Source organism: Rana temporaria, chromosome 3 (assembly GCF_905171775.1).
Source record: "Rana temporaria chromosome 3, aRanTem1.1, whole genome shotgun sequence".
NCBI lineage: Eukaryota > Metazoa > Chordata > Amphibia > Anura > Ranidae > Rana > Rana temporaria.
This window is the reverse complement of record NC_053491.1, coordinates 387,057,884-387,080,502: the sequence shown is the minus strand read 5'-3', so window position 1 is coordinate 387,080,502 and position 22,619 is coordinate 387,057,884. Positions and strand designations below refer to the sequence as shown.

Sequence of the window (22,619 nt, the reverse complement as noted above, 5' to 3'; positions counted from 1 at the left end):
GAACTGACCTGGCCTGGACTTTGACTATTCTCTGGATTCTGCTCCTGTACCCGATCTGCCCGCCTGTGTTTGACCAGGCCTGTCCTCACCTGCCAATCTAATATTCCACGAGTGCCGTGCCACTGTCTACAGTTCTCAGACTGCTGCCTGCATCCTGCTTTGGACTACAGTACACCTCCCTGCTGCTGCATCCAGCCCTCTACACCAGCTTACCTGCCAGGCACTTGTGCCCCTTTGCACTCTCAGGCTCCTGTCTACTCTACCAGGGGTTCTTGAGCCAGAGGTTTATGAGAGGCCGCTCCCTGCACGTTGGGCTCTACTACCAGGTACGTGACACAAATTCAGCATTGGACAGATGCAGCATTCACCTAGGTAAGTGTGATTTTGAAAAAAAGCCAAACCCCATACAGCGGAACCGCAAATTGCGAGTAATGCGGTTACCGAGCCTTTCGCAATACGAGCACTGTATTTTTAAAAATCCTGACTCGGTTTGCGGATGTTGTCTTGCAAAACGAGCAGGATTCAAGCCACAGCGGTGTGCAGTACCGCATTTGGCCTGAGGTGGGGGGGCGCCGTTCGGAAATGCTCGGAAAGACTTGGAAATACTCAGTTCCCAAGCCTTTCCGAGGTCAGCCGAACTGTCCTTTGGACTTTTCGTGTGTTTCTGAGGCTGTGGCGCCCCCCCACCTCTGGCCACATGCGGTATTGCATGCTATTGAAGTCAATGCAGAACAAATTATTTTAGTTTCCATTGACTTCAATGGGGAAACTCGCTTTGATATGCAAGTACTTTGGATTACAAGCATTCTCCTGGAACGGATTATGCTCGTAATCCGAGGTTCCACTGTACTTCTCTTTTAAAGGATCTGCTACAGACTGCTTGGTTCCAGTTACCACGGCATACCTTGAGGGGTCTGGTAGCGTCCATGCCTTGATGGGTCAGGATGCCATTTGGGCAACAAAAGGGGGATCTACTTAATATTAGCTGGGTGGTCATAAAACTAAGGACGATCAGTGATTTTAAAACAGTTTCTACAGCCTTTGGGCATGACATCGCCCTGTAACGCCCTACCGTGTCTTCATGTATTGGTTGTATCCACAAATGGTGCTTGTGCTTTGTCATGATTACGGTACACTTTAATATTATTTTTTAGCCCATTGTGCCAAGGCTGTTCTTTCTCTCCACCTTTGTTCAACCATTGAACAGGTCATACCCACCCCAGTGTTGCATTGTTACATGATCATCTACTTTATAGGACACCCAGAAATCAGAGGAAAATGCAGAAATAAATCTATCCAAAATGATGTTTCCTAGTGGGGGGGGAATCATCCAGCTCTTGCTCTTTCACAGACGCTTATATCTGAATGATAATATAAACACTGTAGTACAGTATGTCATTACGGAAGAAGAGGATGGCACTGCCAGCTGTTACATAAGAACGACTCTTGCATCATTGGGCGTGTTTCATCTTCACAGTGGTAATATTTTATGAATACACATGAGAAATGCACTGCAATTTTTCTGAATGTGCCTTGCATTTGTGGAAGAGTCTTGCCAGTGAGCTAATAACGCTGCCTTTGCTTCAAGTATAATTAAAGGCAAAACTTTTTTTTTGTTGGCTAGAGTAGAGATGGATTAGAACACCTGTCAGTTTTTTTTTGTTGCTATTTTTGCCCCCATTAAGGATATTCACCCTTTATCTATTTGTATTGTTTACCATTATCATTAAAAGTGAAAGTAAAAGAAAATCCCACATTTTGGGTTGTCCTTAGAAAAGTAATAATGTGAAAATCTTCCAATGGGGACCCTAGTTCTGGGGGTCCCTAAGGAATTCCCTTATTTAGTGGGATTTCCTCTCACTTCCTGTTTGGCTATGGGACAGGAAGTGAAGGGAAATCTCCTCAATGGGGAACAGATGTTGCGGTGGACAGATCAGACACTTTTGACGCATTTTTGGAACCAAACGACAATTATACAGCGATCAGTGCTATAAAAATGCATTGATTACTGTATAAATGTCACTGTCAGGGAAGGGGTTAACACTAGAGGGCAATCAAGGGGTTACCTAGGTGTGTTCTAACTGTGGGGGGATGGGACTGACTAGGAGGAGAGAGAGCTCTGTGTTCATACTTAGTATGAACACATGATCAGTCTCCTCTCTCCTGAGGCCTCGTACACACGACCGAACATGTCTGCTGAAACTGGTCCGCGGACCAGTTTCCGCGGACAAGTCCGACCGTGTGTACGGCCTAGCGGACCGGATTCCTGGCCAAGCGGACCGGATTCCTGGCCGAGCGGACAGGTTTCCAGCGGACAAAAGTTTCTTAGCATGCTAAGAAACTTGTCCGCTGGAAAGCTGTCCGTCGGACATGTCCGATGGTTAGTATGACTCATCGGACATGTCCGCTGGTTATGACGTATAACCAGCGTCCCGAAATCCCGCACATGCGTCAAAATGATTCGACGCATGCGTGGAAGCATTGAACTTCCGCGTCAGAGAACGTCGGTGTCGTATACGTCACCGCGTTCTCTGTCCATCGGGGATTTTGGTCTGATGGTGTGTACACACATCAGACCAAAATCTCCGAGCGTACATGTCCGATGAAAACGGTCCACGGACCGTTTTCATCGGACATGTTCGCTCGTCTGTACAAGGCCTGAGAGAACCGAGATCTGTGTGTTTACACACACAGATCCCCGTTCTCGCTCTGCCACGAGCGATCGCGCCCACCGGACACTCGCATAAGCTCTGGCGGCGAGCCACGGGTGCGCGCACCCCCTAGTGGCCAAAAGGTCATATCGTTTTTGCCCAGGGGAGCCAACCTGCCACAGTAAAACTGCGGCGGCTGGCACAGAAGCAGCTAACTTCCTGTCCCATAGCCAAACAGGAAGTCAGAGAAAATCCCTGCAAATGAAGGGAATTCCTTGGGGACCTCCAGGTCACTAGAACTAGTGTTCCCGTTGGAAGATTACTATTACTTTTCTGGGGATGACCCAAAATGTGGGGTTTTCTTTTACTTTCACTTTCAATATTAATGTTAAACAGGGCAAATGAAGAGGGTGAATCTCCCTAATAGGCAGGGGGGGGGGGGGTGAATTCCGCGGGACTCGAGCACTGATCGCGGGACCGTGGGATTTACCGCGAAATCCGGGACGGTTGGGAGGTATGCTAATAGGGACCCAGACAGCAATAAAAACTGACAAGCATTCTGATCCCTCTGCAATCTATCCAAAACTAAAACAAAGTTTTGCATTTAGGTATACCAGTTGCCTGGAGTTTGTTTACATCCTTTCTCCTGGCTGCCAGGTATGCACTAGAAGTGAGTTACAGTTGCTTGATTACTTGTACCTGCTTGGCAACATGCTGTTCCCCTTCCCCACCACTAAGTGTCCCTTTTGGATACCTAGGCTTTCCATGGTGTCCATTGATGTTCTGCATCCACAGTATTTCCCTGAAGCTGGATCAAAATTCAACCAAGTTTAGTAGGAACCAGGCCAAATTTCAATCCATGTAGGGCCACTGTGGTTGAACAGAAATCGATCTGCTGATTAATTTCTGCTCAACAGCCCTGTAAAAAAAAAAAACATTCAATTAGCACTGCAGGCTGTAGCCTGCAGTGCTGATCGGTGTATTGTGATGATGAGGAAGTCTCCCCACAGCCAGAATAATAAGACAAAGAGGGGAGGATTCCCCTATTCACTTCAAATGTGTAGATTGGGAAAGCGTCAGTTTTTTTTTGTTCAACCTGCTGATTGAAGGAAAAATACTGACTCATCCTGAACAGGAAGTTACGTTTATAGGAATCCTACATCCCCACCCATAATCTTGGAAGTTTATATTTTTGGGGGGAGTGGGTACCTAGTTTTGGCAGGTGATCGTTCCTTCTTCCGGAAGTTATCCCCCTGCTCCTGCTTCCCAGCGGATGTTCTCCCCCACTTCCCGCAACCTCTTAGGGACATGTCACAGGTCCCAAGAGGCTGAAGGGCCATTTATAATGTCTTCTAACACTAAACATGCCTGAGCCGGGAACCCAAAGGGTGGCGAAAAACCGGCCTGGGTGAGGACAGTGCTGGATGCCAAGACAAGTAAGGCTCCATTCACACTTCTACGACTCAGGACTCAGGACTTGTCTTTGGAGTGCAACATTGGTGCAACTGTGATGCAACTTTGACCCAACTTTAGATGGGTGCAATTTGGATACGACTTTGGCTTTGACCAGTGATAATGGACAACAGTTGCACACAAGTTGCATTGTATAACATTTAGGTACGACTTTCATGCAACTTTTGAGGGTTAACATTGAAGTCTATGGCCCTCAAGTTGCATGAAAGTCGGACCAAAGTAGTGGATGAACTACTTCGAATTTGCTGCAACTTCAAGTCGTGCATATATGAATGGTTATCATTGCAAAACACGAGGGAACGACTTGTCATGCAACTTTGATGTCCAAAGTTGCGTGACAAGTCACACAAGTGTGAATGTAGCCTTAAGCCTCGTACACACGTTCAGACTTCCATCGGACAAATCCGTGGAATTTTGTGCCAAGGGCATTGGCCGTGAACTTGTTCTACATACAGACGGCAGAACTTCTTCAGCCAACATACTCAAAACTACGTTGTTTTTCAGCTCTTTAGCGCCACTCTTTGGGCAACTTCTGCTAATGTTGTCTGATGGTTAGCATTGGTTTGGAGCATGCGTGTTTGTACTTTGGATTTTAGTCCGACGGACATGATCGGATAATCCGACAGAACACATTTGTTGTCGGACAATTTGAGAGCATGACCATCCAACATTTGTTGTCGGAAATTCCGACAATTGTCTGATAGAGCATACAGACGGTCGGATTATCCGACAAAACACCTCCATCGGACAATTGTTGTCGGAATATCCGATCGTGTGTATGGGCCTTTAGTGACCTTTTATTAAAAGTCAGCATCTACACTACTTGTAGCTGCTGAATTTTACTTTTTTTTCTAGAGACTGAAGATCCTTTTTAGGTCTTGCACTGGAAACAATCTAAAGCAGGGCTGGACTGGGACAGAAATTTGGCCCTGGACTTCATCCAGACTGGCCTATTTTGACATGTCTCTCCTATGGTGGCCGGACAACTCCCGCACCCCCCCCCCCCCCCCCCCGGCCACCCAAGCCCCCTCTCCCCCTTCACTAGCCACTAGCCGTTCTACTTCATTAGAGTAGAACGGTTGGTACTGGTACTCTTATAGGCAGTACCAGTGGGGAAGCTAGACATTATTTCACCCGGGTCAAAGAATCAGTTCGGTGCCCCCCCTCATGGGACAATATTAGGCAGAAGGGAGAAACTCCCAGGCCATAGATGTTGAGTCAGCTGTCTGTCCCCTCCCCCATGCTCCTCTGTCGTCGTCCCTGCTCCTCTGGTCCTCCCCCTTGCTACTTTGTTCCCCCGAGGTCAGCGCTGTGGGGAGGGAGAGGAGGTGAGTGCTGCGGGAAGGGAGAGACAGTGGACCGGAGGGGGGGGCAGCGGTCCACTGTCACTGAAGCCGGCCCACTGAGCCATCGGCCCACCGGGAAACTCCCTGTAGTCCCAATGGCCAGTCCACCCCTGCTCTAAAGCCCCGTACACACGATCGGAATTTCCACTGGAAAAAGTCAGACAGACTTTCGACCATGTGTATGCCCCATTGGACTTTTTTCAGAGGAATTCCATCGGAGTTTAGATAGAGAACATCGTAAGGCTGGCCATACACTATACAGTTTTCTTATTCAATTTCCTTTAGATTTACCTTCATCTGTTTAGTACAAGGGCCTGCCTGATTGCATACAAACTTAAAGTATTTAGGTTTGACCTCATATTATATGGTTTTGCTAAATTTAAAGGAAATAGAATAGTTTATGGCCAGCCTTAGTCAACCTGAAAGACAGAGGACCTCTTGTGGCGGAGAAGAAGTACTGTGGGTGACAGCTCTGGATTGAATATGAGTATTTTTAAACCAGTTGGGGGACCAAAAGATTTCACATCAACATGTGCACTAGTATATTACAACAAATGTTACAGCTGTGGGTCCCAATCCACCTTTGAGCATTGACCATCTTGAGTTGGTGAATCTCAGATTTTGCCTATTGCCCCGTAGGGAGGACCTGTTGTGCGCACTCGTTGTAGCATGCATCTGCTGGTCCCCGGGGGAGCTTCTTCTGCCGCGTATACATTACACCCATTCCAGCGGGCACATCGCCAGATTTACAGCTCGCTGATTGCTGGAAGTGCAAACTTTATCATAACATATTATTTTAATTATGCTTTTTATGCTTAAGCAAAGCTCTTATCATTTCCGAATAATTTTTCTACACAGTTTTACATAGATCACCCAGCCAGCTTCTGCACACAGCGGCAATGCACACTGTTTTGAGCTTGCTGCCATAAGGGGGCAATGAACATTGTACGGAAACTGAAAATGTTAAATCTGTCGGCAGCTAGGTTATAGAGCCATATAATTCATCTCAGAGTTGTAGTTACTGTCAATTTGTTAGTTGTTTTAGAAGCTTATTTTAATATATTCATTTTAATCAACTCCTAAAACATAATGTAAAATCATGTATTCATTTCCGCATTATATTTCATTTATTTTTAGCCTACATCTATTAATCTGAACAATTTTAAAGTTTGTAAACTTACTTTGTGAAGATCCTACACATTTACTTTCTCAAATTCTGTGACACGTATTTACCACTCCTTGTGGGTGGGCACTGCTGTGCCACACATTTCACAGAGCCTGCCTTCTGAACTACAGAGGAGCTGAGAGGAGGAGCTGAGAGGAGGCAGAGTCAGTATAGGAATGACTGCTAACAAACAGCAAGGTACCATGGGATATGTAGTCCTTTGGAATTTAAAGTAAATAGCAGAAGATAAGCTCATAGTTTCCAACATTATCAAATACTTTATAGGTACACTTTTTTGTCTGTAGGCGGAGTCTTATTAAAAATGGTCCTGGTTTAAACTAAATATTGGGCGTGGCTTAAAGGGATGTGGCTAGAGTCTGAGATGAATGAGGGATGGAGGGAGAAAGAAAGGGAGAGAGAAAGAAAGAGATAGGGAGGGAAGGAGAGAATGAAGGAAGGAAAGAAAGAGGAATGGAAGGACAGCAGGCCCAGATCCTACACTACAATAGCAATGTGTATTCAAGAAAGATTAACAATCAACAGATAAACATACTCCAAACACCTGGTGTTGGCGCTTCAATCATCACGGCACCATGGTTAATATGGTGTCAAGATGATTGAAGCGCATTATTTATATTATTACATTGTAATATAAGTTTAACTCACCATAATGCAGAATCAGTGGAAGCCCTGAGCGTGTCACTTGCCAGGACACAAGAGGCTGTATTCCTGAGCCTGATCAGCAGAGGGGGCGGGTCCGGGAGCTTCACTAGCGCTCTCACCCCGCCTCACGCAGCTTGTATGCTCTAAACTGAGCGGCTGTAGTGAGAGCAGTTATCGGAGTGGGAGCCCCACCCCCAGATCTCTGTATTCCCGAGCCAGTATAGAGGAGGCGGGGCTGGTAGCTCAACTGATGCCCCAACCCCGCACCATGCAGCATGTATGCTCGGAAGGGAGCAGCAGTAGTATGAGCAGAGATCAGAGTGGGAGCCCCACCCCTGGACGGCTGGCCAGGTATGTCCTTACACCCATAGAATACTTGACTGTTATCTTAAAACCTTGAGCTGTGTCATTTAACTGTAAAGGTATGCATTGCTGAAAGTTCGCTGGCCATCTCCTCTAGTATGTCCGCGGTCGCTGGTTGTCTCCTGCAGTATGTCCTCAGTCTCTGACCATCTCCTGTACAATATGTGCAGTCTCTGACCCTCTCCTGTAGTATGTCTGCAATCTCTGACCCTCTCCTGAAGTAAGTGTATATGTGCCGTTTTACTTGCTCAATTATTTGGGATTGCTCCACTGCTCAGTGAGTCGCAATGATGTGCAGTAACATGTAGTAACCAATCAGTGAACAGTGGTGATCTGCTGTAATCTCTCGTAAACTAATCAGTGAGGGGTAATGATGTGCTGTAATCTCTAGCAACCAATCAGTGAGCGATAATAATGTGCAGTAACCTGTAGCAACTAATCAGTGAGCGGTAAAGATAGGCTGTAACCTCTGGCAACCAATTTCAATGCGTCATCTGCTGCAGTAAACTGATTTTGAATCTACCTGCTATTTTTTTGTATGTCTCAGAATGGAGGAGGGGGGGGGGGGGCAAGAAAATGTTTGCCCAGGGCCCAATCAATATTAACCACTTCAGCCCCGATGAGACGCTGTACCCAAACAAAATTGATGTCCTTTTTTTCTCACAAATAGTGGCTTCTTTTGGTGGTATTTGATCACCTCTGCGGTTTTTAATTTTTGCGCTATAAACAAAGAGTGACAATTTTGACTTTTTGCTATAATACATATCCAAAAACAAATAAATAAAAAAACACATTTATTCATTAGTTTAGGCTGATATATATTCTTCTACATATTTTTGGTAATAAAAATCGCAATAGGCATATACTGATTGCTTTGCGCAAAAGTTATCATGTCTACAATCTATGGGGTAGATTTAGGGACTTTTATGTTTTTTTTTATTGTTTTTACTTTTAGTGGGACTACGACATTGCGGCGGACAAATCTGACCCCAAATGACACTTTTTGGGGACCAGTGACATTATTACATTGATCAGTGCTATAAAAATGCACCGATCAATGTAAAAATGACACTGGCAGGAAAGGGATTAACACTAGGTGCGATCAAGGGGGTTAGGTGTGTTCCCTCAGTGTGTTCTAACTGTAGGGGGGATGGTCTACCTGGGACATGACAAATCACTGTTCCCGATCACTGGGGACAGTAGATCTCTGTCATGTCATCTGGCAGAACGGGAACCGCTTGTTTACACTGGCAGATCCCCGTTCTGCCTCTGTACTATGCGATCGCGGGTCGCCTGTGAACGTCAAGTCCACCCGACCCGCAGACACACTCCCACAGTGTGCAGCAGGCGCAAGGCGCACACCCGCAACTGCGCATGTGCGAGCCGCCATACAGTTACGGCGAATCGTGCAGGAGAGCCAATCTGCCGCCGTATAACAACGGCAGCTGGTCGATAAGTGGTTAAAGATGGCCCTGACTATGCACATGCTCAGTTTGGTGTGTATTGCTGGAGAGGTTTTTGTTTTTTTTTCTAGGAGAGTGCATGTGATTAGCACATGGCCAATCAGCACTGTCCAGACGGCGGGTCAGGGGTCCTGCAGAGTCATAGGACAGTCAAAGGAGAATGAAAATTCCTCTTACAAGCTTTAACTAGTGCTTGACCAGACAGTATTAAAAGTCAGATAACTGCTGTATACTGCTGATGAGAAAATGTATTTACCGTATTTATCGGGGTATTGCGCGCTCCGGCGTATAGCGCACACCCCTAAAGTGGACCCGCATTCCTGTGGAAAAAAGATTTTTGTACTTACAGTTTTGGTGTCTTGCACGGCGTCCATCGGCGGCCTCGTCGGGTCCGGCGTCTGTCTGCGGCTTTGGGTGTCCTCTTCGTCGGGTCCGGCGTCCTTCTGCGGCGTCCTCCCCGCTCGTTTCCCGCGCAGAGTTTGAATACTGCGCCGGCATATACCGAGCGCAGTACACTCGTGTATAGTCGGGCAGGCTCGGCTACTCTCGCGCTCACGTCCTGTACGTCCAGGACTTGAGCGCGAGAGGAGCCGAGCCTGCCCGACTATACACGAGTGTACTGCGCTCGGTATATGCCGGCGCAGTATTCAAACTCGGCGCGGGAAAGCGGGTATCGGCGTATATCGCGCACCCACAATTTTGCCCTTATTTTCAGTGTACTGAGACCAGATATAGTGAATGCAGGGTCCTGGGTTTAATAACACTTTTAGCTACACTTGCAGATCTCGTCCTTCTTCCCCAGTTTGTGACTGGACAGTGAAAGAAAAAGCAGAAGACTGATCTACTGAAGCTCATCTTTCTGTCACTCTGCTCTTTCCTCTTATCAGCATGTTTCTTGCACCACAACTTGTGCTGCTTCTCCTTCTCCCAGTCTGAGCTATGCTGTACAGGGGCCTGTAATAGGCTGATACCAGGTCAAATTCAGGTAAATACACTGATTTGTGTTAAAAACAAAATACATTTAATGATATATTAATGAATACAGAGCTGAATTGATTTGTGTCTTTTATATCTGCCTGGAGTTCAGCTGTAAGTCGGCAGTTTGACTTATTGTTCCCGCTGATTAGCATCAATGACTGCTCAAGCAATAGGCGATGGACTGATACAATCTTCCTTTATGCTCTACTCCATCATAAACGTGAATGAATCCTTTGAGGTATTCAGAGCTGGGCGATCTTGACGTGCCGTCTGTAAACGCCGCGAGCCGTCCTCTGTTAAAAGTGAATGGAAATCACTGAGTCACTTTACCGCCCACGCCGGAGTTTCTAAAATAAAAAAAAAAAGGGGAAAAAAAAAGAGCAGTTTGGTGATTCAGGATTCCCCCACTTTTCTTGTTGTGTGGAGAAGACAAACACAGAAATGTCAGCAGTGCGTTCCTCCCCCGGCCTCCTACACAAACCCCCAGTGTTCTGTTACACAATGTGTCAGGAGAGAACAGACTGTGAATTAAGTCATCTCTACAAGTTCCTCAATGTACCATTCTCATCGCAGCCACTTCCTCTGTTGCAACGAGCCGCCGAATCCCAGAGGATTCATTGTGACTGTGTTATCTACTGTGTGTTGTATCGCCGCGCTCCGTGTCGCTGAAACATTGAACAAGATGGGAAGGAAGAGCAAGCGCTTATTTATCCATATATACGTAGCTCTATGGGCTTTCATATAGAGAATTTTAGTTGGCAATGTCGCCATTCCACACCCATGTACGATAAAAATAAACGTCGTAATAAACCCAAAACTAAAAATGTAATATATTGCAGCTTACCAATTCTTAGATTTGGTGGCTGCATTCGTTTTTTTTTAAGGGTATTTCCCCTCTTTTTTCACCTGGTGATCTGGTCGGTAACCAGTGGTGTGCGCAGACTCTTGCATTAGGGTGTGCATCCCAAAGCTCAAACGCACAAGCGCGTGTGTATATACTGTATATACAGCGTCAGCCAGGGGCGGACTGACCATTTGGGCACTCGGGCACTGCAATAAGCATTTATCGGTTGGTTTGCGAAAAATTTATAGCGTTTACAAAATAGGGGATAGTTTTATTGCATTTTTATAAAAAAAATTTTTTTTACTACTAATGGCGGCGATCAGCGTTTTTTTTTTGTGACTGCGACATTATGGCGGACACTTCGGACAATTTTGACACATTTTTGGGACCATTGTCATTTTCACAGCAAAAAATGCATTTAAATTGCATTGTTTACTGTGAAAATGACAGTTGCAGTTTGGGAGTTAATCACAGGGGGCCCTGAAGGAGTTAGGCCCCATGCACACGAGACGCTATTACAAACGCCTCTAATCTCAGCTTTTCAAAGGCAAAAACCGGCATTTAAAACGCCCGTTTTTGCCGCGAATTGCGCAGCGTTTTGCCGCGATCGTCTAAAACGCAAAAGCTGAAAGCTTCTGAACCCAAAATTTGGGGTTTGGAAAAACGGCCCTAAACCCAACTGCTTTGAAACGCCAAAAAACGTGATCGTGTGCATGGACACTTAGGGTTCACCTAGTGTGTGTTTACAACTGTAGGGGGTGTGACTGTAGGTCTGGCATCATCGATTGTGTCTCCCTATAAAAGGGATGACACGATCGATGCAGCCGCCACAGTGAAGCACGGGGAAGCCGTGTTTACACGCGGCTCTCCCCGTTCTTCAGCTCCGGGGAGCGATCGCGAGGGGGCGGCTAGAAACGAATACATGTACGCCCATATGCCTGTACGTGCCATTCTGTGGACGTATATATACATGCGGCGGTCATTAAGTGGTTAAAAAAAAAAAGACACCAGACTTACTGGCTTGATCACCAGGTGAAAATAAAAGAAAGTCTAAAAAAGAAATCTATGGCAGCCATAATTTCTAATTGTTGGTAAGCTACAATATAGTAAATGTTTGCTTTTGGGTTTACTACTGCGTCGGAGCGCGGTGTTGTCAGCGAGCGCCAGTAATGACAGATATGAAAGGACAGCTGTTACTGGTTTTTTTAAGAGATCTAGATATCAAATAGCAGCACTATGACCCAGATAATATCTGTCTATCCATCTATTCATTATGTCTTCCTTCATCCATCCTTCTATCTCTTCACAACTATCCTCAAGTCCACTTTATCTCTCTCTCTCTCTCTCTTCTTCTTCCATCTATCAATTATCTTTTTATCGCTTGATCTGTCTCTCCGTCTTCATCCATCCTCCCTTCCTAGTTCATCCATCTGTCTCTCTGTATCACTTAATAACTATCATCAAGTGTGCTTTATCTGTCTCATCATCCATCTACACTTCAATTATTTATCTATCTATATACCTCACTATATACCAATTATTATTACAGCTATCTATATATCAATCTCTTGATAACTATATACCAATTACTATTACAGCTACCTATATACAGCTGTCAATTTACACAGCTATTTACATATGCAGTATATTATGCACTTACATCAGTCCCTGCCATTGGTTGTAAAGGCTCTATGCATGCAGATAAAAAAAACTTCTGTGTGCAACCCCGCCCCCCCATAACTTACCTGAGCCCCCTTCTCGATCCAGTGATGTGCACGAAAGCCTTGGCTCTCCCGGGTCTTTCCCTCCTCATTGGCTGAGACAGCAGCGGTAGCCATTGGTTTCCGCTACTGTCAATCACAGCCAGTGAGCCAATAAAGAGAGAGCAGGGGAGGGGCCAAGCTGTGTGCCGTGTGTGAATGGACACACAGAGCAGCGGCTCGGGAGCGAGCCTTCTCAGGTGCCACCATTAGAGCTGGCCGATATGTTTCCCCTAAAAAAACAGGGATTTTTTTATAAAAAATTCGATTTACGATTCAAATCTAGTTTTTTTTTTATGGACACCGTTCCGGTCCTGGGGAGCTGCGGGCAGGAGTTTTTAGGCGAGGCCGCGACTTCGGCCTAGTCCACGGCGTCCGGGCTCGCAGTCTAGGTCGAAGCCGCAGTCTTGCCTAAAAACTCCTGCCCGCAGCTCTCTAGGACCTGCGCGGTGTCAGCGCCGGTCCTGGGGGGAAAAAATTTGATTTTCTGAAAATCTGAATCGATTTGACTTTGCATCTCGATTCACGATTCAAGCCGATTGTTTCCCAAGCCCTAGCCACCATAGCAAGTTGCTTACTCCTGGGGCACTAGGCAGGAGGGAGAGGCCAGGAGCACCAGTGAGGGACCCGAGAGGAGGAGGATTGGGGCTGCTCTGTGCAAAACCGCTGCACAGATCAGGTAAGTATAACATGTTTGTTATAAAAAAAAAAAAAACTTTAACCACTTAAATACTTACCCCCTTACTGCCCAGTCCGATTTTCATCTTTCAGCGCTGATTATCAGTGCAGACCCCCCCACCCCCCGTCAGGAGAGCAGCCGATCATCTCTCCTCTGCTTGCGCCTGTCAGCATGAATAGAGGAAAAGCCGATAAACGGCACTTCCTGAATACCATGTGATGAGCTGTGATTGGACACAGCTGATTACATGGTAAAGAGCCTACGTCATAGGCTCTTTACCTGGATCGAAGATGCGGTGTGTCAAACCACCAATCACCACGCTCCCCCCCGGAGCACGCTAGTGGCTTATCCTGCTGGACGTCATATGATGCCCAGTCAGGATAATAAAACTACTTTCCGGCCGTCATTTTGTTATATGGTGGCCAGGAAGTGGTTAATGTCACTTTAGGGGCTTACCTTCTAAGGTCCCTAATTGACATTCATACACATATACTAGGAGGCAATTAACCTACCAGCATGCTTTTGGAGTGTGGGAGGAAACCAGAGTACCCGGAGAAAATCCACACAGGGAGAACATGCAAACTCCATGCAGGTAGTGCTGTGGTCGGGATTTAGTGTTACTAGACAGAAATCTTATTATAATTATCCACTAATAAAGTTCACTCTAATTAAATTCTTTATTTTTATTTTCGGAAATAAGTGGCAATGGACAGGGGTGGGCAGGAGGAACGGCAGCCCTGGGCGGGGTGGTTTGTTGCAGGGATGGGGGCACCCTGACCCTAATGCCCCGTACACGATCGGAAATTCCGCCAGCAAAAGTCCGATGTGAGCTTTTGAATGGAAATTGTGACCGTGTGTATGCTCCATCGGACTTTTGCTGTCGGAATTTCCGCCAGCAAAAGATTGAGAGCTGGTTCTTAAATTTTACAACGGAAAAAAATTCCTACCGGAAAATACGATTGTCTGTAGCAATTCCGACGCGTAAAATTCAGACGCATGGTCGGAAACAATTCGACACATGCTCGGAAGCATTGAACTTCATTTTATCGGCTCGTCGTAGTGTTGTACGTCACCGCGTTCTTGACGGACGAAGGGAAGGAGGAGGGCACAGTTTGGCATCTTTGCCCAGGGCACTGGATGACCTGGTCCCGGCATTGAAAAAAGGTTAGCATTCTATTTGGGAGACTTCTTTCTTCCTGTCTAGCTAACAGAAAGTGAGAAGAAAATCTGTAAATTTCCTGACTGTTGAACAGGTGTCCGAACAGGAAGTAAGGGGAATTTCCTGCCCAAATGTACACGGGTAGCAATTAAAATACCTTTACTAGGTTTAGATCTTCAAAGTCCTACAGTTCCATTTGGCTACCAGATGCCATGGAGCAGGTGCTTCAATGACCTTTCTCCCAAGTTACAGCTCTGGTGCTTAGAATTTGGTTACCCAGGAGCCCAGCGCTGGGTCAGAGAGGTACTATTCATTTGGAGGTTACACAGGGCTTTCTCTCGTACATTAAAGTGGTTGTAAACCCATATAAAAAACAAACAAAAAAGATGCAAGACAAAGGCATGATGAGCTACTATGCATCGCATACAAGCTCATTATCAAATACTTCTCGGCCTTTTGGCTAAGATCAAGTGTAGTATCTGTTCTTATCAGTTGCCAGTAGGGGGGGCGCTATTCTAACCGTCCTTAGTACACGGCGAGGTGGAAAGGGATTGCAGTGGCAGATGCAGAACCTGCTGGCATGGAGGTGAAAGCCTTCTGATCGGGACAGAGAAACATGAGGTCGAAGCTGAAGGGCCGGGATCCTTGGCCTTCTGGCCTGGATTGGTGTAGTATACGCCCCTTTCAGTTTTTCGGTTGGGAAAGCCTGCCTCTTTTCGGTGTTATTAAGGGGAATTGGCCGGTACCGCCGAATATAATTAGGTGGGAGCAATGGGAGCGATGGAGACTCTTCATCTCCATAGGTTCCTACTTGTTCAGTGTGAATGGGGGCATAAAGTATAATTTTTTAATTTTGAATAGAGTGGAGATGGATTAGGACACCTGTCAGTTTTTTATTGCGGTCTATGACCCATTAGGGAGATCCACCCTCTCTATATGTCATTGAAAGTGAAAGTAAAAGAAAATCCCCAAATTTTGTGTTATCCCCAGAAAAGTAAAAGAAGGCAAATCTTCCAATGGGGTCACTAGTTCTGTGACCTAGGGGTCCCCAAGGAATTCCCCTAACTTTCAGGTATTTACCCTTACTTCCTGTTTGACTTTGGGACAGGAAGTGAAGGGAAACCTCCGCAATGGGACACAGATGGTGAAAAAAATTTGACTGGGGTTATAACCAGAGTCGCTGATAAGGCAGTACAGTTGGCCCTCCTGTACTGGGCCCAGGCTCAATCAGTTCAAACGTGGGACCCAGGCACCTGAACGGGAGGGCTGGTTGTACTGCTTTGTGGAGGGCTGGTTGTACTGCCTTGTGACTACTGCCTTGTAGATTCCCCTGAAGCGCTGTTGGCTTTCTCCCTCTGGCTGTGCTGCAGGAGGATCTGTTCTTTTATCTGCACCCCCTTCCACCTGCTGTCCGGTTTGCCCTGTGTGCCCACTTACAAAGCAGTACTGCCGGCTTACCTCCCTGAAGCTGAGCCAACCCAAGCAGTGCAGCTACTCCACCTGTTCCTAGCTCCACCCACACCTTCAGTGAAAGCTCCTGGTTTAAACCATAGGTACATCCAGTAGTGTATCCATAATGGAGACAATTTTTTCACCTAGTGGCTACAATATTTCTTCTTTCAGATATTACATCTGATATTCATTCCATCTCTTCTGAGGAAGCAAAGCTGTGTGAAACGCGTCGAGAAGGTGTTCCATTACTCACTGTAGAACACGGTTAATCCATAGCATAGTGTATTTTTTGTATTTCTATAGGATAATTTGAAAATTGGTACGAGGGAACACTGGTGATAATAGGACACCTGTATATGGGGGGGCATATGTAATGGTATATCACAAGTTTATTCTTTATATGGGCTGTGGCTTGAGCTTTTAACTTTATACTGTACATTCTAACCTGAATCAAGATAACATTTATTATTACATTTTTATATTATGTGTGATCTAAATTGCACCTTCAATGCCCCGTCTACTTGTTTTGTGTTTGGGTCTTTCACTAAATGTTGCTATTTACTGCTTGGATGTGTAACCCCTTATACCGTCTATTTTCTCTATTACAGTTTTTCTCCATTGTTTTGGCTCATTTCTTGAAACAGAAATGACATTCTCAAAACAACATGGACAAATCTCCAAACCACTTCGCAATTGTTCACAACTGAATGGCATTTCTCATTCATTTCATCAAATTGCAAATGTCTCAGTACATGTCTCCATGTCTTAGTACATTTTTCAAATGATTTAGTACAAGTAGCCTACATTTAGCACAATTTCCAATTGAATAGATCTTGTTGATCTAAACTGATTGTCATTTCTTCAGTCTAATGGTCGTTCTCTCCAAAACGTGTCAGCGTCATTTCATTGTTTAAGTCATCACATGCACAATAGTCTGTTCAATTGTCAAAATTATTCAGGAACATAATACCATGAATACCATATATGAATCTCTTGGAACATTTGATAAAATGATAACAGCAATTGACAGTCGGGTGCAACTAGAACTTGACTAACGAAGGAGGAGTTGGTCTCAGATGACCAATCAAACAGTATGTTTAGTTACTGTACCCGACAGGTGCTGTCCATGATTGTGAATGCTGCCAAATATGTATATATAGAGCTTGACCATGCAGGAACAGTACAATTTCTGAACATGGAGTCACCTGGCCAAGTAAATGAACAATGGCAACTGTCTGCTCGAGGAAGAAGAAGAGGAGGAGGAGGAGGAGGAGGAGTAAGGGTGTGTGGTGGTGGAATAGGGGGAAGAAGCTGAGGAGCATGAAGACACCATGCTGTCCCTGATGAAATTCGGGCCACAATTATAGACCATGTCATCAACCATGGCCTCACAATCAATGATGGAATTATATAATGTATAGGACAGGACACTGTGCATAGAGCAACAAATATGTTTTTTCATTTACATATTCATTTAGTGTGTGTGTGATAGGCCTACAGTATAACAGTATCTTACCTCAGTGGGATGTTACGTATGATACTAACAATGACAAGAAAAATATTGTAGATGTAGCGCCTGTGTACTTCCATGTACCGGTGCTATTACTGTAAAAGTTAAGGGATAATCAGAGTGTAGTTGACTCTGATTCTGATTGCAATTTTACAAAGGGTCTCTGTTTCAGCTGGGCTGTGCTGCGGGTCCATTCTGTGGTTGCTGAAGTGTCATACCACCGACAGTGGAGTCCAGGCTGGGGTGCCTCTTGCCAGCAGTCAATCGGGAGGGAGTTTCTCTCGCGGGGCATGCTGGGGGAGGGTACTTCTGGAGCAGACGCCATTGAGGCGGGGTTCTTTTCCTGAGGTGACACCCACCTTTAGGGTGACCACACATCACGGCCCCCGGGCGAGATGGCCTACCAGACAGGGGTGCGCGTGCCACGCGGTGTTCCTGGTTCCGGGACCATGTTGGCCCGGAACATTTAAAGCTGTGGCGGGGCCCCAGTATTCGACTGGGTCCCCAATTCTGAGAAGAACATGTACCCCAGGTTTGGAACCACTGGAATACTGGCCATTAGTATATTGAACTTGTGGAACATAGAACATTCCTATGTAGCTGTCTGTAACTCTAGTGTATGACTCTTCTGTATGACTGATTTGATGTTTTCCTTTTTTACTCTATTGTAGAGAATAATGGCACTGGAAGGAAACGAGACCTCTCACATACCCATGTATGTGGATGAGGCTGGCTTCAACCTGGCCAAGGGCCAAAGACGTGGCCGTAATTTTATTGGCCACCGGGCCACGATGGATGTCCCAGGCCAGCGAGGGGGTAATATAACTATGTGTGCTGCCATTTCTGAGAATGGTGTGGCCACTCACATCCCCTGTCTTGGCCCATACAATACACAGAAGCTCCTCATCTTCTTGGACCACCTTCATTTGGATTTGATCCCTGAAAATGAGAGAGGTCTCATAGGGCCTCACCTACCACAAAATATAATTATATGGGGCAATGTGAATTTTCACCATGGCCCGCTTATCAGGGCCTGGTTCACTGCTCATCCAAGGATGGATATGGTGTTCCTACCACCTTACTCTCCTTTCCTCAATACTATTGAGGAGTTTTTCTCCGCTTGGAGGTGGAGAGTGTATGAGCATCTGGCTCAAGATCAGAGGTCCCTGCTCCATGCAATGGACGCTGCCTGTGAGGATATTACAGATCAGTGTAGGGGATGGTTGCAACATGCACGCCATTTCTTCCCTCTTTGCATCGCAAGGGAGAATATACGCTGTGATGTTGACGAAAATCTGTGGCCAGACAGACAGCAGCGTGTGGATGGGCAGGAGGGTGAGGACGGTGGACAGGAGAGGGAGGGTGAGGACAGCGACCAGTGAAGAGATTTTACAGTAGTTGTAAAACTCCAGCTTTATTTACAGCATTGTAGGCTAAATTTAATTTTCCTTGTTTCATGTTTGTGTTTTTATATTTCCGTATTTATTATGCTGTATACATTTTCTTTTTACTCTGAAGTATCGAAGTTACCGTATTTATCGCGGTATAACGCGCTCCCGCATATACCGCGCACCCCTAAAGTTGCCGCGAATCCTGTGGAAAAAAGTTATTTTTTTTACTTACAGTTTTGGTGTCTTGCGCGGCGTCCATCGGCGGCCTCGTCGGGTCTGGTGTCCGTCTGCGGCTTCGGGTGTCCTCTTCGTCGGGTCCGGCGTCCTTCTGCGGCATCCTCGTGTCCTCCCCGCTCGTTTCCCGCGCCAAGTTTGAATACTGGCAACAGCGCGAGAGGCGCCGAGACTGCCCGAAGATACACGAGTGTACTGCGCTTGGTATATGCCGGCGCAGCATTCAAACTCGTGGCGGGAAAGCGGGTATCAGCGTATACCGCGCACCCACGATTTTGCCCTGATTTTCAGGGCAAAATAGTGTGCGGTATACGCCGATAAATACGGTACTTTGTGTGTGAATGATAATGGTTACAATACTGTAAAGTAATTTTTCCTTGGCAGTATGAGTGCAGTGTGTGATGTCAAACCTTGGAGGCGACTCTTACCCTAAAATCTTTTCTTTTTTTTTTCAATTTTATACACAATTGTATTCAGTTAGCTAGACAAAAACTGTACAGTAACCATTGTCAATAAAGGACTGGGCTAAGACTGAAAGGTGGACATGAGGGATATTTCAATGGTTCTCTGCCATAGAGAGAAAACATTGAAACATTTTGACTTGCAGTGCTTATACAATGCCAAAGGGATGAAGCATTTTGGGGGCACTGACTATTTGAATGAGAAAGAAATTTAGTTTTGACACATGAGTGAACTGTTTTGGGAAAGATATGAACTTTTGAAGGTGAACCATGGTGTTGTGCCGAACCATCCAGGTTATTTTGGCAAAAGTACCAAGAGAGCTGAGAACGTCCGGTCTGTATCAAGAAATGAGCCAAAGCAATTGAGAAAAATATTTGCCATTTTGAGGGCACTGACTCTTTATATGGGAAATGAATACGGTTTTGAAGCATGAGTGATCAGTTTTGGGAGAGATATGAGCTTTTGCACGTGAGTTATAGTGTTGTGCTAAACTGTAAGGGCCATATTCTCAGAGAAGTTACGATGGAGTAAGTCAGATACTCCATCGTAACTCCCATTTTAGGCCAGTGTATCTATGCTCCTGATTCTCAGAATCATTTTTGCATAGATACACTTAAGATCCGCCATCTTACACTGGCGGATCTTAAATGCAATGACGCCGGCCGCCGCTAGATGGCATTTACGTGAAGGAGTCATTTGCATATGCAAATGATCCTTCTACGCCGATTCCCGAACGAGTTTGCGTCGCGTAACCGTCGCTAACGTCGTTTGCGTAAGCGGAAACTTACCCCTGCTATATGAGGGGTAAGTTTCCGCAAGTCTCGCGTAGGCCATGTTACGGATGGCGTCGGGTCCCCGTCGTGTTTTTTCGTCGGATACGTCGTTTACGTAAGTCGTTCTTGAATACGACTTTACGTCAATGACGCACACGTCGGCGTCATTGACGTTTTCCGCCGAGAACTGGAGCATGCGCACTGGGCTTTTTGCAGCCCGGCGCATGCCCAGTTCTTTTGCATCGGGGGCGCGCTTCATTTGAATAGAAGCCGCCCCCTTGGAGATCCGCCAGGCTACGCCGGGACACTTACACTCCGCTGTCCCAACTTATGGAGCAAGTGGTTGGGGAATACAACACCTGCTCCAGTAAGTTGGGACAGCGGAGTGTAAGTGCCCTAAGCGAGGCAGGCGGAGATTCTTTGAGAATATGGCCCTAAGACTGTTTTGCCAAATGATCTTAGAGTTTTGAGAATGTAATTTCTGTTTCAAGAAATGAGCCAAAACAATAGAGAAAAACTGTAATACACTAAATCCAGAGATGTACATAAAACGTGACTTCTGTAAAACGTCAAAGACTTGGCCTTCATCCCACCTCTAAAACCTTCTTATTGGTCAACAATGATACCCATCACATTATTGGACCATTTAGAAGACATAGGAGGGGTGGGCCTAGTTCAGTAGTATTTAAGCTTTGCAGACACCTTCACCTGTCTCTACCTCTGAATCTTCTGATCATTTGAACTTGCAGTTTTGATATTCTTATTTTCATCATATTCTCAGTTTGAACTGCTCAGTTTTGTGTCAAGTTTATTTTAAAGTGGACCTAGCAGCTGATATTTTTTATGTTATCTACATGCATGCTAGGTACTGTGTAATGGCGCGTACACACTATCGGAGTATCCGATGGTCTAAAATCCGACAGATTTTTTCATTGGAATTTCATTTAAGCTGTCTTGCATACACACTGTCAGACTAAATTCCGATCGTCCAAAACGCAGTAAAACGTAAAACACCACGGCGAGCCAAGAAAAATTAAGTTCAATGCTTCAGAGCATGCGTCGACTTGATTTTGAGCAAGCATGGATTTTTCTCCGACGGAATTCCACACAGACGATCGGAATTTCCCATCGGATTTTTTATCAATAGAAGAATTTAAAATATGATCTATTTTTTAAGGGAAGAAAAGTCAGATGGGGCCCACACACGATCGGAATTTCCGATGAAACAAGTCCATCGGACTTGTTTCATCTGAAAATCTGATCATGTGTACGTGGGATAAGTGTACACTTTGCAAGAATTTATTACCTCACAGTGAACACAGTACTCCTCCTGACAATGTGATTCAAGTGATTTGATCTCAAGAAGTAACTTTGTTTAGGCATCACCCAGAGACATCATCTACTTCCTGGACTGAGATGCTGGCTCAGGCACAGTTATGATAATCCTGTTGTCTATACAGTTACTGCCTGTGTTCATAAATGACTGACACACAGGGCTGGTGCAAGGATTTTTGACACCCTAGGCGAAAACTCATTTTGCCGCCCCCATTGGCTTCACCCCTGACTCCACCCCCTTTGCCCTGCCCATGTGATAGGAGGCGGCACTATACAGGAAGCATCGGCTCTGCTTCCTCTAGTGCTAGCTCCAGTGCTGCACTGCGCCTCTAATTACCGTATTTATCGGCGTATACCGCACACTTTTTTGCCCTGAAAATCAGGGTAAAATCGTGGGTGCGCGGTATACGCCGATACCCGCTTTCCCGCGCCAATTTTGAATACTGCGCCGACATATACCGAGTGCAGTACACTCGTGTATTGTCGGGCAGTCTCAGCTCCTCCCGCGCTGACGTCCTGGACGTACAGGACGTCAGCGCGAGAGTAGCCGAGCATTGCCGACAATACACGAGTGTACTGCGCTCTGTATATGTCGGCGCAGTATTCAAACTCGGCGCAGGAAACGAGCGGGGAGGATGCGAGGACGCCGCAGAAGGACGCCGGACGAAGAGGACACCCGAAGCCGCAGACGGACCCGACGAAGCCGCCGATGGACGCCCCGCAAGACACCAAGACTGTAAGTACAAAAAAAACTTTTTTCCACAGGATTCGGGGCAACTTTAGGAGTGCGCGGTATACACGATAAATACGGTACATTACAGTTCGGATGGAGCAGCTGCCTGAGACTGAGTTAGTTACATGCTGCAGCCTGCAGAGCATGCAGACGTGGAGGGAAACCAGTGGCCGGGCGCCCCTAGG

General features: G+C 45.9%; 1 long non-coding RNA gene and 1 pseudogene across 1 annotated transcript in view; one reads left to right on the top strand and one right to left on the bottom strand.

The window, feature by feature from the left end:
• Positions 1–10,164: 10,164 nt before the first annotated feature.
• Positions 10,165–22,619, bottom strand: part of LOC120932905 — a 30,440-nt gene continuing 17,985 nt past the window's right edge. The window contains exon 3 of the long non-coding RNA XR_005748040.1: positions 10,165–10,449. This is a non-coding gene — a long non-coding RNA (uncharacterized LOC120932905). The remainder of the gene's footprint in view (positions 10,450–22,619) is intronic.
• LOC120933959 lies at positions 14,985–15,164 on the top strand (annotated as a pseudogene).